Source organism: Diabrotica virgifera, chromosome 5, assembly GCF_917563875.1.
Source record: "Diabrotica virgifera virgifera chromosome 5, PGI_DIABVI_V3a".
NCBI classification, from domain to species: domain Eukaryota; kingdom Metazoa; phylum Arthropoda; class Insecta; order Coleoptera; family Chrysomelidae; genus Diabrotica; species Diabrotica virgifera.
Genome location: NC_065447.1, coordinates 250426671 through 250432674, shown reverse-complemented (window position 1 = coordinate 250432674; position 6004 = coordinate 250426671). Strand labels below are relative to the sequence as shown.

General features: G+C 34.1%; 1 protein-coding gene across 3 annotated transcripts in view; it reads left to right on the top strand.

Annotated features, from left to right (window-relative positions):
* Positions 1-2290: 2290 nt before the first annotated feature.
* The window catches only part of LOC126884816 (protein PRRC2C), a 53165-nt gene continuing 49451 nt past the window's right edge, over positions 2291-6004 (top strand). For all 3 annotated transcript variants that reach the window (XM_050651063.1, XM_050651062.1, XM_050651064.1), the window contains exon 1: positions 2291-2482. The gene's annotated coding sequence lies outside the window, so the exon portion shown is untranslated. The remainder of the gene's footprint in view (positions 2483-6004) is intronic.

Below are 6004 nucleotides of genomic sequence, written 5' to 3'. Positions count from 1 at the left end.
TGGTGTTTTATTTATTAAATTCGGGGGAAGGAAGAAGAAAAATGGGAGAGATGCAGTTAAGGGGATGGAATTTTAAAAATTTCAGGCCCATGTATCTGTAGACAAGTACTGTTGTTTTATTGACTTCCAAAAAGCGTTACTTACAAATTTGTATTGCAATCACACATCAGTTTTAGAAGACAGCTTCGAATCACAGGCTCTATAATATTAAGAGGAGTACGGCAGGGATGCCTCTTGTCGCCCCTGTTGTTCAAGGTTTACTCCGAAAGAAATTTTCACTTTCTGAAAAATAAGAACGAATGGTAGTTGTGAACGGTGAAGTCACCAATAATTTGTGATATGCGGACGATACAGTAGGTAGAGTTTGTTCATCAGTAAATGGTCGAGTTCAATTAATACCACTCTAAACCTCCCTCCAACTCAAATAATTCAAGAAAACAAAAGTTTAAAAGTTTTGCGGCGAAATACGAATAACATTGGCAAAAAAATATGTACAGAATAAGAAATAAATACAACAGCATTGCTACGGATAGAGCCGAAATCCTTATAAGGTTGTCGAATCGTTTTATCGCGAAATGTATGAGAGTACCAACGCAAGGCAAGATCAGCTCCTGTCCAAAATCACAAACCAGGGATCGGAATTAATGCCAGAAATAACACCATACGAAGTTAAAAAGACACTTTCAGAAAGGAAAAATAATAAATCCCCTGGCGATGACAGAGTAGTGATCGAGGCAATGAAACAAGGTGGAAATAAAATTATCCAGGTTTTGGCCAAACTTTTCACCGAATGCATTTACCAAGGAAAAACGCCTTCTCAATGGAACAATGCAGTCATTGTTTTATTGCACAAGAAAGGTGACATAACAGATCTAAAAAACTACCGCCCTATCAGTCTGCTATCACACATATATAAACTTTTCACAAAAATTATCAAAAAGAGACTGGAGGCTAAGTTAGACTTCTATCAGCTTACAGAACAAGCTGGCTTCAGATCCGGATATAGCACTAACGACCACTTACTGGTAATAAAAAACTTGATAGAGAAGTATAGCGGAATACAACAAACCATTGGCACTGATATTCGTGGACTACGAGAAAGCGTTCGATACCATAAACCAGCAGAAAATGTTAAAAGCATTGACAGAATGCCGAATAGATTATCGCTATACTAACATGATAAAATATATCTACGGCTAGCGTAAGACTGTCTGATCAACAAACAAATAAATTCTGTATACAGCGATGAGGAGTATGGCAAGGAGACACCATCTCACCAAAGCTGTTCACAACCCTTTTAGAACACACTTTTAAGAAGGCAGATCTGAACGAATATGGTATCAATATAAATGGAGAGAAGCTCAGTCATTTGAGATTCGCAGATGACATCGTCCATATAGCCGATCGTATGGATGATGCAATAATAATGTTGAACAGGTTATATCACGCTTCCTTAGAGGTCGGACTAAAGATTAACATCAACAAGACACAAATAATGACTAATCTGGTGCTAAATCGTAATATTGTTGTTGATGGAATGAATATTGAGCAGACTGCAACTGCATCTTATAAGTACTTGGGACATGAAATTCGGTTTCGATTATGAGAGAATTCTATGTAAATTCGCAAATTTAATTTACCATGATCGTTAAAATCGTCCATAATTTTCCCCCAACCATTTCTGCTTATAAAAATTCCCCCAGACGATTTCAAATTACCCCAAAAATGGGGGAAATACCACAGTCTGGCAACTCTGCATATTTTCACTATTCTTTATCAGACTATTATTTTTTTTATCGATCTACCCACAATCTACCGACTACCACATGAACACAGAATAGGAAATTGTTTCCTATTCTGTGACATGAAGGTAACATTTAACAGGTTTTCTTGTAATCCAATAGAGGACCTGTCAAGGGACGCCATTTTTATTCATAATATAAAATAGTTTTTACTGTGAATAAAGCCCAACCATATACTTTTTATTTTACAATTATTTTGAAGATATTATCTTGAGAAATTTTACTTTTTTAGATAATAGTATATCGTAGAAATGATCCACAATTTTGTAGAATTAAAAATAAAACTATTTTCTGTTATTTAAAAAAGAAAAAATAAATTATAATTATACTAATATAACTAATTTGTCTGATTTTATCCACAAATGTTTTAGCATCATTTACAAATGAATCATTTTATATAAAACTGTTTGGATATTTTCGTTAAAATATGCCTAACAACGAAATGTTCTACGTTCTACTTGTCATTATAGTTGAGTTCATCGAGTAGAGGTGTCGCTAGTTGGCCAATGACGTTTTATTATTGATTGGAATATTCTCCAGTCGGCGAACGCCATTTTGACTAGTGTAAAAAGGCAAAAATAATAGAAACATTAAAAATAATCCGGGTTCATCCGTCCCTCTATAGCCTAAAAAGAATTTATTTCTTGTTATTTGCGGATAACCCATTTGGACGGACCAAGGTACATAGCTATTTTAGTATTTTGACGCCAAGAAATTTCATTTCGTAATACAATGTTTTCATTTTGGGAGCCAATCAAAGAAAATAGTAAACCGTTATGTCGCATCTTTTTTGTGAGGTTTCGTTTATAAGGTGCTGTATAAAGTGAATATTGTGATTAAGAATATTTAGTGCTCAAAAAGGATTCCTTTTTTGTTATGTTGTGAATAGTTTGACGTTGGGATGGGCTTCCATGGATTGAAAGTAAATGCTTACGTAGTTGAAAATAGTAATTTCCTTTGATGTACAAAAGGTTTACTGATTGATTTGGAAACTTCCGTTAGTTTCTCTTTACCGTAAGGTCATATTTTTTGTACCCAAACCTTGAATAAATTATTGTGACTCTTTCAAAATAAACAAAACTTTTCCATCTGATGTCTTTGCTGAGACACAGTAGTTTTCTAAATAGGTACTTCATTATTTTTGTTCTTTAAAGCTACAGCAATTCAATTTCACCTCCAACTTCAACTCTACTGCTTCTGTTTAATTTCTGTAGCCCTAGAAATCTATTTCCAATTTGTCAACTTGTTTCTGGAAACAACTATTAGACCTTTTGCAGATGGATGACTTTAGTTCTATGTTCTTTTTGTTTTTTGTTACACATTAAATCAATAGTAATAATGTGCATCTCAATCTCCAAATTAAATACAACCTAAACATTTTTAAGATATTAAATTTTAGACTGTAGCACAGTTTACTTGACATATTTATCTCAAAACACTACTTGACAAAACACAACACACAATGCAGAGATATTTAATATTGTACTTTCTGTATTTAAGTATGTATAATTTTTCCTGCAAGTTACTCTTCCTATCACTGACCCATATGTTTCTATCTATATTCAACATACTTTTGCTTTGTTTATCTTTTTTCGCTATTATGGTCTATATGTAAACTCAATTCTTTATTTTTTAACTTCACTGCCTTTTAAATCTCTTTTAACTTATATTACGTTATAGTACTTCCAAGACATTTTAGAAAACTGTAGTATCCTTAAATTTTGATTAGTGAACCTACTGAATAGCAAGTATAATGATTAAGAGTACAATAGATTAAAATTTTTTAATTTCTACCAGGACTGAAATCACACTATTCAAATACAAATGACTTTGTGATCAGTTTAAGATTAAGATTTTCTAAAATATTTGGAAAGGTACTATACATACTCATTTTATATAATTTTGCAAGAGTTTTTTTTGTTCTTTGACAACACTCCTCTTACCTCGCCACATATCAACTTTCCATCCTAATGTGCATCATATCATCATCATCATTCTCTTTGCCTTATCCCTATTCGGGGTCGGCTTCCCTAATTGCATTTCTTCACACAATTCTATCTTGGGTCATATCAATGTTAATCCCCTTTACCAACATGTCCTGCCTTATCGTCTCCCCCTAGGTTTTCTTTGGTCTTCCTTTCTTACTCCTTCCAGGAATCTGCACTTCAGCTATTCTTCGTATTGGGTGATTAACGTCTCGACGTTGAACATGACCAAACCATCTTAACCTACGCTCTCTCATTTTGGCATCAATTGGTGCCACACCTAGACTTCCCCTAATATACTCATTTCTAATTTTATCCTTCTTTGTCACTCCACTCATCCATCTAAGCATTCTCATTTCTGACACATGCATTTATTGTTCCTCTTCTTTTTCACTGCCCAACATTCAGCTCCGTACATCATAGCTGGTCTTATGGCTGTTTTATAGAATTTTTCCTTCAGCTTCATTGGAATTTTTCTGTCACACAACACACCACTCGCTTCGTTCCACTTCATCCATCCAGCCAGAACTCTACTGCATGCATCTCCATCTATTTCTCCATTACTTTGTAATACCGATCCTAGGTACTTAAAACTATTGCTTTTCACAATCATTTCACCATCCAAAGATACCATTTTATTTGTAGTAACTCCATCTTTAAATGAACATTCCAAACACTCTGTTTTTGTCCTACTAAGTTTTAAACCCTTTTCCTCTAGAGCTTGTCTCCACTGTTCCAGTTTTTGTTCTAAGTCTCTTTCACTATTTCCTACTAACACGACATCATCAGCATACATTAAGCACCATGGAATGTTACCCTGTATTTTCGCTGTTATCTGGTCCAAAACTAATGAGAATAAATACGGACTAAGCACAGAGCCTTGGTGCAATCCTACTTTCACATAAAATTTATCAGTCTCACCCACACCTGTCCTAACACTAGTCGTTACTCCCTCATACATATCCCTCACAATCTTTACATATTCACCAGGGACTCCTTTCTTATTGAGTGCCTACCACAGAATGTCTCAAGGAACTCTATCATATGCTTTCTCAAGATCAATGAATACCATATGGGCGTTTGTTTCTTTACTCCTGTATTTTTCCATCAACTGCCTTATAATGAAACTGTTCTTCTCCTTAAACTTTAATAAGTCCTGTGGTCCTACACTCTTTTCACTTACCTATTACTGATCATTTGTGTTACGGCACAATATAACCATACTAACTTTTTCTCCTTTATTGTCCAAGTGCCTAAGTAAGTAAAGGCTTGATTTTATGTTTGTTTCTTATGCATAATAATCTTTTCTTTGTCTTCTTTCTTATATTATATTTAAAGATCTCTGGGCTTCATCGCCCCCCAGTCCCAGTCTTTACCTTTCCTATTGCTTCATCTAGTTCTTCCAGTATACCTTTGATTCCTCAGTGTTTTCCTCTGATCCTCCCACTTAATGTGTTAATATTGTTGCTTTCAGTTAATACTGTACCATAATTTGCTCATTGTTTGTTTTAGTTTTATTTCTTTGTTGCTTCATAGGTAGTGTCGCACCAATTCAATTTGGTGGGAATTCTCAGAAGAATAACATATTCAAAATTTCAAAATCGAATTTTACCAAAACGTTGATTATTCGGATGGCCCGGAAGCCTTGTCCGGGACGCCGGGACACAACTTCGTAATTCGGGTCATGTCCCGGATTTTTCGGGCTAGTTGGTCACACTATTCATAGGCTTTTCAGTGTTCTATAAAACAGTTTTACATTTTTTTAAATGTTTTCTTCCATTTTTCTCCAAACTTGTGCCAGCTTTTCTTTTTCTCAATTTTGACTATTTTTTTTTTAACTGTTATTGTCTGTATTTTGTATATTTCATATTTTGGTTGTGTATTATCTTGTAGGTATTCTTTCCACAATTTCTTCTTTTCTTTTATTTCAATTTTTACCTTCATATTCCACCATGGTGTCCGTTTCTCTTTCCTATTATTTCTTATGGTCCCACAAATTCGAAATTGTAAACTGTTCTATTTTAAGCCGTTAGTGTATATGCTTCTTTTCATGAGCATTTTTCAGTGCGTCACAAATGATAGAAAAAAAGGTAAGTCAGTGATAATATACATTTTAGTGACATGACATTTTAGTTAAATCTGACAGTTGTCACATTTTATTTGCAATTTGGCATAAAAACAAATTAATTGTGTTTATTGCATTTATTTATAAAATGG